The sequence below is a fragment of the Triticum aestivum genome, chromosome 4A (genome assembly GCF_018294505.1).
Source record: "Triticum aestivum cultivar Chinese Spring chromosome 4A, IWGSC CS RefSeq v2.1, whole genome shotgun sequence".
In the NCBI taxonomy this organism is placed as follows: domain Eukaryota; kingdom Viridiplantae; phylum Streptophyta; class Magnoliopsida; order Poales; family Poaceae; genus Triticum; species Triticum aestivum.
Window position 1 is genome coordinate 682,129,768 of NC_057803.1, and position 13,869 is coordinate 682,143,636.

The following is a 13,869-nucleotide window of genomic DNA, read 5'->3' on the forward strand; positions in this document are numbered from 1 at the left end:
CCACAAGTACAATGTACGCCCCATCCTTACCCGCAAGGGAGACGAGGTGCAGGTCGACCGCGGCCCTCTTCTCTGAGCTACGCCACAAATACAACGTATGCTCCATCCTTGTCCACAAGGACAACGAGGCGCAAGTCCACTGTGTAAGTGCATCTAGTGCCCCTCAGTGATTTTGGTGTATTGAAGACTTATAGGTTAAGGGACTAATGCATTTGTGAGTGTACACAGGTCTATAAGTCTATGAGGAGTTTGATATTTACAGAGAAAGTCGACCCCTAAAAATGAAGTTCTTCGACTGAAGACTTTGGATTTCTGAAGACTTTCTGAAGACTTTGAAAGTGAAGAAATTGGTGTGACCTTGAAGACTTGGTATTCATTCGAGGAACATGAAGCGTGAAGACTTTTGTTTTCATAATTTCATTTTCTCTTTTTTGAGTCATAGGAAACACCGTACTGTTAAAGGGGGTCGAGGAAATACTAAGGAAAAATTTCCATGTGATGCTCAACTCAAATCCTACACCTACCAATCCCTTCGAGTGAAGCCATTGGAAATCTCATACAGTTTAGTCATATTCTTCAGTGACAAAGACGAAGTTCTTCTGGTCTCTGAGGAATTTGTTCTGACTAAGGAGTTAGGAATTCGCCAGTGCGGATTGCCTACACAGTGAGGAACATGATAGCCCTGAGTATTTCGCCACTCAAAATTCCGACCGTTATTGTGCTATGCGCCAGCTGTCCCAAAATATCTATCCACCTAACGGTCTTATCATTGAAGGGCATTTATGTATTATCATGTCGGGCTGCTCCCTAGGCTATAAATAGCCGCCCCCTACAACCACTAGCTGGTTGGCTGCTCTGAGAGAAAATGACACTTGTCATTTGAGAGCATCCCATCCTCCGAGGACTTTGAGCGAAAATCATCAAGTGAGTAAAATCCAAACCCAAACACCTACGAACCCCAAGTGATTGAGCATCACTGAAGAGATTGATCCTGCGTGGATCCGACGCTTGTTACCTTTGAAGACTGTGCTTCTTCCAGACGGTTAGGCGCCATGGTCTAGAGCATCCAAGAGGAATTGTGGATCGCCGAGTGACCAAGTTTGTGAAGGTTCGAAAGTCACCTGAAGACTTACCACGAGTGATTGGTCGAGGTCTATGTGACCTTAGTTCAAGGGGAATATGGTGAGGACTGAGTGTCCTGAGCTGCGTGTTCAGGACTGGGTGTCTGGGACTGTGTGTCCTCAGGTTTAAATACCTAGCCGCCCTAACCAGACGTACAACTGAGACAACAGTTCGAATTGGTCTACCAAATCATTGTCTTCATCAAGCTTACTGGTTTATTTCCTCAACTCTTTTCATTTCCTCATAACTGTGTTGTGTGCTTGTTCATATTTGTGCTTGAAGACTTTGACTGAATATTTTCTCAATTTCCTCAGTTCAATTTCTTCAGTCTGTTTGTCTTCATCCCGTGTTATCCCGTGCTTACGCTTTATCTACTCTATGCCTGTCTTCATTTGATCATGATGACTATGCTTGTGTTCTGTTATGTTTACTTTTGAGTACTTATTCCGCTGCTAGTAGTTCTTCGCTAAGGAATTTCCTCACCTACAAATTCCTCAGTGAAGAATTCATAAAAATCGCCTATTCACCCCCCTCTAGTCGATATAACGCACTTTCAATTGGTATCAGAGCAAGGTACTCCCTTGTTCTATGTGATTTTGGTTTAACCGCCTGGAGTTTAGTTATGTCGACCACAGGTATGAAGAAAGTGACATGCCCCATCTTTGACGGTCACGAGTATCCCAAGTGGAAGGCCATGATGAAGAAGCGCCTCATGGCAATGAACAGCGAGCTGTGGACCATCACTGAGATTGGTCTGACCGATCTGTGCAAGATGGCGGAAGCAGATGACATTCTCAAGTACACTCTTCTCAACCTCACGGCGAAGGACGTCATCTGCTCCTGTCTGTCTCAAAATCAGTTCAGGAATATCATGCATCTCGATCATGCAAAGCTTATCTGGGACCGTCTCTCTGAGGTCTATGAAGGTCATCGAACCTGTCATGATCCTTGGTTTGAGGACTTCAAGGAATCTCTCAAAGCGATGACATTCGAACCAGAATCATCATCTTCTGCATCATGCCTTATGGCAAAAGAGGCTGAGGTAACTGAATGCTACCTATCTGAGTCTAGTGATGATGAATCTGGTGATGAATTTGGACCCAGCTATGTCAAACTTGCTTCCCTTGCCACTAAACAACAAAGAGCTTTGGAAAAAGTTCAATACATGCTAAATAAGAGCGATGATATGTTGTGTGAAGAAATGGATCAGTCAAAAGCTTTGGCTGAAAGTCTTCAGAGACTTCATACTAAGTATGACACCCTTCAAGATCATCATAACACTCTCTTATCTGATCATGAGAAGCTTTCTTATGAATTTCTTCAAAGAAAGCAAGACCTTGGGAAGCTAAGAGTGAGTTATGAAGATCTTCAGAAGGAGCACAATTCATTACTTGCTCAACAAATCAGCGCTTCTCAGGAAGAATTTGTTCCTCCTTGTTTGAAATGCATTGAATGTGAATCTGCTAATTCTTCACCTGAATGTTCAAATGCTTCTAATGCTACAAATTCTTCACATGCCTCTGCTTTCACTAATTCCTCATCTGAGGACACTGCTAGTATCACTGACGATGCATGGCTGAAGGAATTGTACATGACAGACATGTACAAAATCCTCAAAGGGCATCAAACTCTTTGTGATGTTCTTAAAAAGCAAATCCTCAACAGGAACCCTAGCAAAGAGGGTATTGCCTTTGAGAGGAAACTCAATACTGATGGTACATATTGGAAGCCTGAGCAGTACCCCAAAACTACATGGGTTGTTGCAAAGGGACCTCCAGTTGATCCATCTAACTTATCTGGATTTGCATGTGAATCTCCTCATTCTGATGATGAGTCATTTGACTCCAACTATAAACTGTTCAAAAATCAGAATGATGAAGTATTTGCTAGATATGTTGGCACTAACTACAGGAATGGTTCCCCTATGAAAAAAATCTTGGTTCCCAAAAGGTGCCTTGAAAGTCTTCAGGTGAATGTCCTCAGGACACCCCCTGGGAAGAATAGGAACCCTAGAGCAAATTCTTCATATGGATCCAAGTCCTCATATGAATATCATCGTGCTAACAACTCTGTTTCGCAACGAAGAGCTAAGGGCTATGAATATGAGCATTATTCTTCTAATCATCATGTTCATAAGTCCTCGAAGAATTTCTCTGCTTATTCATATGCTTATTCTAACTCCTCTTATGTGAAACGAAATGGACTGGCTTCTATGCCACCTTTCTCGTATGGAGCTCGCAGAGTGATGAACTCTTTGCCACCCCTTCGGATGTGGGTGGTGAAGAAAAAGAACTAATCTCTTCTGCAGGGTCAGGTCTCTAGACGTAGGTAATCGTCTAAAGAATCTGCTGGAGACCTGAGTATGCCTGAAAGGATGCAGGCTAATCATGAAGAAATGAACTTTCATTTCTCACGTCCTCATACTGCTTTATCTATTCTTTTTCTTGATGAAATTGATCTGATGAATTGATGTCATATTCTTCACTGATGAAGTATATGAGTTTGTAAGTTGCACTAATTCATCTGCAGGATGATCAACACAAAGCCACTGAGTGGGTCCTCGATAGTGGATGTACAAATCACATGACTGGTGACAAGAATCTATTGATGGATGCTCTATTATCTCCGTTGCATCTGAAGCATATCAACTTTGCCGACAAAGGCAAAAGTCAGGTATTGGGTCTAGGTAAGGTTGCGATCACAAAGGATCGACACATGGACAAAGTCATGCTTGTCGAGTCCTTAGGATACAACCTCATGTCTGTCTCAATGCTTTGCGATCTTGATATGGTTGTTGTCTTTGGAAAGTACCATTGTGTTGTGGTTATGGAAGCTGACAATTCCAAAGTCTTCGAAGGCTTTAGTAGAGGAGACTTGTATATTGTTTATTTCTCTACAGGACCACAACCAGCAGTGTGCCTACTTGCAAAAGCTTCAGAAGGCTGGCTATGGCATCGACGACTTGGTCATGCAGGCATGAGGAATCTACACACGCTTGCGAAGAAGAAGCATGTCATCGGCATCGAGAATGTCAAATTCCTCAAGGATCACCTATGTGGAGCCTATGAAGCTGGGAAGATGACAAAGGCTAAGCATCCAACGAAGACTATCATGACCACTACTCATCCATTTGAATTGCTTCACATGGATCTCTTCGGTCCTAATCATTATTCTGCTGTTACAAATGATGCATCTCTATATGGCTTTGTTATTGTTGATGCTTACTCTCGATACACATGGGTACACATTGTTACTTACAAACATGAAGTGCAGGAAGTATTCAAATGATTTTCCTCGAGGGCTTCAACCAACTTTGGTGTGAAGATCAAGCACATCAGAAGTGACAATGGAAAAGAATTCTGGTCTAGATGACTATCTTGATGAACTTGGTATTACTCATGAGTTATCTGCTCCTTATACTCCTCAGCAGAACGGCATCGTGGAGCGCAAGAACATGACTCTTGCTGAGATGGCTCGCACTATGCTTGATGAATACAAAACGCCTCGTCGTTTCTGGATTGAGGCAATTGATACTGCGTGCCACATCATCAACAGAGTATATCTTCACAAATTCTTCAAGAAGACTGCCTATGAAATCCTCACTGATAAGAAACCCAATCTAAGTTATTTCAAAGTCTTTGGTGCTAAATGTTGGATTAGAGATCCTCATCACAACTCAAAATTTACACCGAAAGCACATGAAGGTTTTATGCTTGGTTGTGGAAAGGACTCGCACACCTACAAAGTCTTCAACAACGTTCTTCACAAGGTTGTTGAAACTGTAGATGTGTTGTTCGATCAAACTAATGGCTCGCAAAGAGAGCACCTACCTACTGTGATAGATGAACCAACACCTGAGGAAACTATCAAGTTCAAGGCTACTGAGGATGTTATTCCTACTGAAGAATCTGCTGAAGAATTCATTCCAGAACATGAAGAACGTCGAGCTAATGCACCTGAAGAAAATACTGAAGAAAATGGTGCTGAAGAGAATGCTGATCAAATTCCTCAGCGACAACCAGCTCATCCTCGCATTGCACAAGAAGTGCAAGTTGAAAATATCATCAATGACATCAAAGCGTCGGGTCCTCTCACACGCTCAAAAGCTTCAAATTTATCTAACTTTTGTGGGCACTATGCTTTTGTCTCTATTATAGAGCCCACTAAGGTAGATGAAACATTTCTGGAGCCTGAGTGGATTTAGGCCATGCAATAAGAATTACATCAGTTCGAGCTCAACAATGTCAGGGAACTGGTCAAACATCCAGATCCTCGCAAGCACAATATCATTGGCACAAAGTGGATCTACCGCAACAAGCAAGATAAAAATGGCCTTGTGGTGAGGAATAAGGCACGACTCGTAGCTCAAGGCTACACACAGGTTGAAGGATTTGATTTCGACGAAACTTTTGCACCGGTTGCTAGACTTGAGGCTATTCGCATATTACTTGCTTATGCTAACCATCATGATATCACTTTATATCAAATGGATGTGAAAAGTGCATTCCTCAATGGCAAGCTTGAGGAAGAAGTATATGTTGCTCAACCCCCAGGTTTTGAAGATCCAAAGAATCCTGACAAAGTCTTCAGACTCAACAAGGCCCTCTATGGCCTCAAGCAGGCCCCACGGGTGTGGTATGATACCTTGAAGGAATTGTTCATGAAGAAAGGCTTCAAACCTGGTTCACTCGACCCTACTCTTTTCACTAAATCTTATGATGGTGAACTGTTTGTGTGCCAAGTATATGTTGATGATATTATCTATGGCTGTACTGACCAATGTTATAGTGATGAATTTAACTACATGATGAGTGAAGAATATCAAATGTCTATGATGGGAGAATTAAAATTCTTCTTAGGTCTTCAAATTCGTCAACAACGCAATGGCATATTCATATCTCAGGAGAAATACCTCAAGGATGTACTGAGGAAATTCGGGATGCAAGATTGCAAAGGCGTCAAAATTCCTATGCCCACAAATGGCCATCTGTGCACTAATGAAAATGGTATTGACTTTGATCATAAGGTATACCGCTCCATGATTGGTTCTTTATTGTAATTATGTGCATCTAGGCCAGATATAATGCTTAGTGTTTGCATGTGTGCCCGATTTCAAGCTACACCGAAGGAATCACACAATAAGGCTGTGAAGCATATTCTTCGATATCTAGCTCACACACCAACACTTGGATTATGGTACCCCAAGGGCTCTGCTACCTCTTGAGCACTGTGTTAGATTTCCCCGAAGAGGAAGGGATGATGCAGCAAAGTAGCGTAAGTATTTCCCTCGGTTTTTGAGAACCAAGGTATCAATCCAGTAGGAGGCTACGCTTGAGTCCCTCGTACCTACACAAAAACAATAGCTCAACGCAACCAACCGCTTAGGGGTTGTCAATCCCTTCACGGTTACTTACGAAAGTGAGATCCGATAGAGATGATAAATAATATTTTGGTATTTTTGGTATAGAGATGCAAAGTAAATAAAGTAAAAGCAAAGTAAAAGCAAAGCAATAATAAAGTGATGGAGATTGATATGATGAGAAAGAGACCCGGGGGCCATAGGTTTCACTAGTGGCTTCTCTCAAGAGCATAAGTATTCTACGGTGGGTGAACAAATTACTGTTGAGCAATTGACAGAATTTAGCATAGTTATGAGAATATCTAGTTATGATCATGTATATAGGCATCACGTCCGAGACAAGTAGACCGAAATGATTCTGCATCTACTACTATTACTCCACTCATCGACCGCTATCCAGCATGCATCTAGAGTATTAAGTTAAAAACAGAGTAATGCCTTAAGCAAGGTGACATGATGTAGAGGGATAGTTTCATGCAATATGATAAAAAAACCATCTTGTTATCCTTGATGGCAACGATACAATACATGCCTTGCTGCCCCTTCTATCACTGGGAAAGGACACCGCAAGATCGAACCCAAAGCTAAGCACTTCTCCCATGGCAAGAACAACCAATCTAGTAGGCCAAACCAAACTGATAATTCGAAGAGACTTGCAAAGATAACCAATCATACATAAAAGAATTCAGAGAAGATTCAAAAATTATTCATAGATAGACTTGATCATAAACCCACAATTCATCGGTCTCAACAAACACACCGCAAAATTAAGATTACACCGAATAGATCTCCAAGAGAGAGGGGGAGAACATTGTATTGAGATCCAAAAAGAGAGAAGAAGCCATCTAGCTACTACCTATGGACCCGTAGGTTTGAAGTAAACTACTCACACTTCATCGGAGGGGCTTGGATGATGATGTAGAAGCCCTCCGTGATCGATGCCCCCTCCGGCGGAGCTCCGGAATAGGCCCCAAGATGGGATCTCGTGGATACATAAAGTTGCGGAGGTGGAATTAGGTTTTTGGCTCCGTCCCCGATTGTTTAGGGGTACGTGGATATATATAGGAGGAAGAAGTACGTCGGTGGAGCTTCGAGGGGCCCACGAGGCAGGGGGCGCGCCCTAGGGGGGGTGCCCCTACCCTCGTGACCACCTTGTGGCTTTCTTGACTAAGGGTCCAAGTCTCCTGGATCTTATCTGATGAGAAAAGCACGTTTCCGAAGGTTTCATTCCGTTTGGACTCTGTTTGATATTCCTTTTCTTCGAAACCCTAAAACAGGCAAAAAACAACAATTCTGGGCTGGGCCTCCGGTTAATAGGTTAGTCCCAAAAATAATATAAAATTGGATAATAAAGCCCAATAATGTCTAAAACAGTAGATAATATAGCTTGGAGCAATAAAAAATTATAGATACGTTGGAGACGTATCAAGCATCCCCAAGCTTAATTCCTGCTCGTCCTTGAGTAGGTAAATGATAAAAACAGAATTTTTGATGCGGAGTGCTACTTGGCATAATTTAAATGTAAATCTTCTTAATTGTGGTATGAATATTCAGATTCAAAAGATTCAAGACAAAAGTTCATATTGATATAAAAATAATAATACTTCAAGCATACTAACAAAGCAATTATGTCTTCTCAAAATATCATGGCCAAAGAAAGCTATCCCTACAAAATCATATAGTATGGCTATGCTCTATCTTCACCACACAAAGTATTTAAATCATGCACAACCCTGATGACAAGCCAAGCAATTGTTTCATACTTTTGACATTTTCAAAACCTTTTCGATCTTCACGCAATACATGAGTGTGAGCCATGAATATAGCACTATAGGTGGAATAGAATGGTGGTTGTGGAGAAGACAAAAAGGGAGAAGATAGTCTCACATCAACTAGGCGTATTAACGAGCTATGGAGATGCCCATCAATAGATATCAATGTGAGTGAGTAGGGATTGCCATGCAACGGATGCACTAGAGCTATAAGTATATGAAACCTCAAAAGAAACTAACTGGGTGTGCATCCAACTCGCTTGCTCACGAAGACCTAAGGCATTTTGAGGAAGCCCATCATTGGAATATACAAGCAAAGTTCTTTAATGAAAAATTCACATTAGTATATGAAAGTGACATAATGAGAGACTCTCTATCATGAAGATCATGGTGCTACTTTGAAGCACAAGTGTGGTAAAAGGACAGTAACATTGTCCCTTCTCTCTTTTTCTCTCATTTTTTTATTTTGGCCTTTCTCTTTTTTTATGGCCTCTTTTTTTATTTTTTTTCGTCCGGAGTCTCATCCCGACTTGTGGGGGAATCATAGTCTCCATCATCCTTTCCTCACTGGGACAATGCTCTAATAATGATGATCATCACACTTTTATTTACTTACAACTCATGAATTACAACTCGATTCTTAGAACAAAATATGACTCTATATGAATGCCTCCGGCGGTGTATCGGGATATGCAATGAATCAAGAGTGTCATGTATGAAAGAATTATGAACGGTGGCTTTGCCACAAATACGATGTCAACTACATGATCATGCTAGCAATATGATAATGATGGAGCGTGTCATAATGAACGGAACAGTGGAAAGTTGCATGGCAATATATCTCGGAATGGCTATGGAAATGCCATGATAGGTAGGTATGGCGGCTGTTTTGAGGAAGGTATTTGGTGGGCATATGATACTGGCGAAAAGTGCGCGGTATTAGAGAGGCTAGAAATGGTGGAAGGAAGAAAAGTGTGTATAATCCATGGACTCAACATTAGTCGTAAAGAACTCATATACTAATTGCAAAAATCTAGAAGTTATCAAAGCAAAGTATTACGCGCATGCTCCTAGGGGGATAGATTGGCAGGAAAAGACCATCGCTCGTCCCCGACCGCCACTCATAAGGAAGACAATCAATAAATAAATCATGCTCCGGCTTCATCACATAACGGTTCACCATACGTGCATGCTACGGGAATCACAAACTTTAACACAAGCATTTCTCAAATTCACAACTACTCAACTAGCATGACTCTAATATCACCATCCTCATATCTCAAAACAATTATCAAGCATCAATTTCTTCTTAGTATTCAACACACTCATACGAAAGTTTTATTATTAATCTTGCATACCAAGCATATTAGGATTTTAAGCAAATTACCATGCTATTAAGACTCTCAAAATAATCTAAGTGAAGCATGAGAGATCAAAAGTTTCTATAAAACAAATCCGCCACCGTGCTCTAAAAGATATAAGTGAAGTACATAGAGTATTCTATCAAATTCCAAATCATGTACGGCTCTCTCAAAATGTGTGTACAGCAAGAATGATTGTGGTAAACTAATAAGCAAAGACTCAAATCATAAAAGATGCTCCAAGCAAAACACATATCATGTGGTGAATAAAAATATAGCTCCAAGTAAAGTTACCGATAGAAGTAGACGAAAGAGGGGATGCCTTCCAGGGCATCCCCGAGCTTTGGCTTTTAGGTGTCCTTATATTATCTTGGGTGTTCCATGGGCATACCCAATATTAGGCTCTTTCCACTCCTTGTTCCATAATCCATCAAATCTTTACCCAAAACTTGAAAACTTCACAACACAAAACTTAAAGTAGAAAACTCATGAGCTCCGTTAGCGAAAGAAAACAAAAGACCACCTCAAGGTACTGTAATGAACTCATTCTTTATTTATATGGGTGTTAAAACTACTGTATTCCAACTTCTCTATGGATTATAAACTATTTTACTAGCCATAGATTCATCAAAATAAGCAAACAACACACGAAAAACAGAATCTGTAAAAAACAGAACAGTCTGTAGTAATCTGTAGCTAGAGCAAGATCTGGAACCCCAATAATTATAAAATAAATTGACGGACGTGAGAAATTTATCTATTAATCATCTGCAAAAAGAATTAACTAAATAGAGCTTTCCAAATAAAAATAACAGCAGTTCTCGTGAGCGCTAAAGTTTCTGTTTTTTTACAGCAAGTTCAACAAGACTTTCCCCAAGTCTTCCCAATGGTTCTACTTGGCACAAACACTAATTAAACACAAAAACACAACCAAAACAGAGGCTAAATAATTTATTTATTACTAAACATGAGCAAAAGGCAAGGAATAAAAATAAAATTGGGTTGCCTCCCAACAAGCGCTATCGTTTAACGCCCCTAGCTGGGCATAACAAGCAAGAATAGATCTAGGTATTGCCATCTTTGGTAGGCAATCCATAAGTGGCTCTCATCATAGATTCATATGGTAATTCTATTTTGTTTCTAGGGAAGTGTTCCATGCCCTTTTTAATGGAACTTGAAATCTAATATTCCCTTCCTTCATATCAATAATTGCACCAACCATTCTAAGGAAAGGTCTACCGAGAATAATAGGGCAAGAAGGATTGCAATCTATATTAAGAACGATAAAATATACAGGCACATAATTCCTATTAGCAACAATAAGAACATCATTAATTCTTCCCATAGGTTACTTAATAGTGGAATCTACAAGATGCAAATTTAGAGAACAATCATCAAAATCACGGAAATCTAGTAAATCACACAAAGTTCTGGGAATAGTAGAGACACTAGCACCCAAATCACACAAAGCATAAAACTCATAATTTTTAATTTTTAATTTTAATTTTAGTAGTTGGTTCCCACTCATCATAAAGTTTTTTAGGGATAGAAACTTCCAATTCAAGTTTTTCTTCATAAGATTGCATCAAGGCATCAACGATATGTTTAGTAAACGCTTTATTTTGACTATAAGCGTGAGGAGATTTTAGAAAGGATTGCAACAAGGAAATACAATCAATCAAAGAGAAATTTTCATAGTTAAATTCCTTGAAATCCATAATAGTGGGTTTAGCAACATCTAGGGTTTTAATTTCTTCAATCCCACTTTTATCAAATTTAGCATCAAGATCAACAAATTCCGAATTCTTAGCACGCCTTCTAGGTAAAGGTGGATCATATTCAGTCCCATCATTATCAAGATTCATATTTCAAAACAAAGATTAATAGGGGACACATCAATATCTTTTAGATCTTCATCATTATTTTCATAGGAACTAGAAGAACACGCTTTTATAAAGGCATCTTTCTTAGCACGCATCCTAGCGGTTCTTTCTTTGCACTCGTCAATGGAAATTCTCATGGCTTTGAGAGACTCATTGATAACATGCTTAGGTGGAATAGATCTAAGTTTCAAAGAATCAACATCAAGAGCAATTCTATCAACATTCCTAGCCAAATCATCAATCTTAAGCAATTTTTCTTCAATCATAGCATTAAAATTCTTTTGCGAAGAAATCAATTCTTTAATATTATATTCAAAATCATAGGGCAACTTATTATAATTTCCATAAGAATTGTTGTAGGAATTACCATAATTAGTAGAGGGATTACTAGGATAAGGCCTAGGATTGAAATTTCCTCTATACGCATTGTTACCAAAATTGTTCCTACCAACAAAATTCACATCCATAGATTCATTATTATTCTCAATCAAAGTAGACAAGGGCACATCATTAGGATCAAAAGAAACACTCTTATTAGCAAATAATTTCAGAAGTTCATCCACCTTTCCACTCAAAACATTAATTTCTTCTATCGCATGCACCTTTTTAGTTGATCTTTCAGTATGTCATTGAGAATAATTAACCATAACATTATCTAGGAGTTTAGTAGCTTCTCCTAAAGTGATTTCCATAAAAGTGCCTCCCGCGGCCGAATCTAAAAGATTTCTAGAAGCAAAATTCAATCCGGCATAAATTTTTTGTATAATCATCCACAAATTCAAACCATGAATAGGGCAATTACGTATCATTAATTTCATTCTCTCCCAAGTTTGTGCAACATGTTCATGATCAAGTTGTTTAAAATTCATAATATTGTTTCTAAGAGAGATGATCTTAGCGGGAGGAAAATACTTAGAGATAAAAGCATCTTTGCACTTGTTCCATGAATCAATACTATTTTTAGGCAAAGACGAAAACCAAGCTTTAGCGCGATCTCTAAGTGAAAAACGAAATAGCTTCAATTTAACAATATCATTATTGACATCTTTTTCTTTTGCATGTCACACAAATCAACGAAGCTATTAAGATGTGTAGCGGCATCTTCACTAGGAAGGCAGGAGAACGAATCTTTCATGACAAGATTCAACAAAGTAGTATCAACTTCACAAGATTCAGCATCTGTAAGAGGAGCAATCGGAGTGCTAAGGAAATCATTATTATTGGTATTGGTGAAGTCACACAATTTAGTATTATCTTGAGCCATCGCGACAAACAAGCAATCCAACACACGAGCAAACAAAGAGCAAACGGGCAAAAGAGGCGAATAGAGAGGGAGGATAGAGAGAGAGGGCGAATGAAACGGCAAGGGTGAAGTGGGGGAGAGGAAAACGAGAGGCAAATGGCAAATAATGTAATGCGGGAGATAGGGATTGTGATGGGTACTTGGTATGTTGACTTTTGCGCAGACGCCCCGGCAACGGCGCTAGAAATTCTTCTTGCTACCTCTTGAGCACTTCGTTGGATTTCCCCGAAGAGTAAGGGATGGTGCAGCAAAGTAGCGTAAGTATTTCCATCAGTTTTTGAGAACCAAGGTATCAATCCAGTAGGAGGCTACGCTCGAGTCCCTCGTACCTACACAGAAACAATAGCTCAACGCAACCAACACGCTTAGGGGTTGTCAATCCCTTCACGGTCACTTACGAAAGTGAGATCTGATAGAGATGATAAATAATATTTTTGGTATTTTTGGTATAGAGATGCAAAGTAAATAAAGTAAAAGCAAAGCAATAATAAAGTGATGGAGATTGATATGATGAGAAAGAGACCCGGGGGCCATAGGTTTCACTAGTGGCTTCTCTCAAGAGCATAAATATTCTATGGTGGGTGAACAAATTACTGTTGAGCAATTGACAGAGTTTAGCATAGTTATTAGAATATCTAGGTATGTTCATGTATATAGGCATCACGTCTGAGACAAGTAGACCGAAACGATTCTGCATCTACTACTATTACTCCACTCATCGACCGCTATCCAGCATGCATCTAGAGTATTAAGTTAAAAACAGAGTAACGCCTTAAGCAACATGACATGATGTAGAGGGATAGTTTCATGCAATATGATAAAAAACCCATCTTGTTATCCTCGATGGCAACGATACAATACGTGCCTTGCTGCCCCTTCTGTCACTAGGAAAGGACACCGCAAGATCGAACCCAAAGCTAAGCACTTCTCCCATGGCAAGAACAACCAATCTAGTAGGCCAAACCAAACTGATAATTCGAAGAGACTTGCAAAGATAACCAATCATACATAAAAGAATTCAGAGAAGATTCAAATATTATTCATAGATAGACTTGATTATAAACCCACA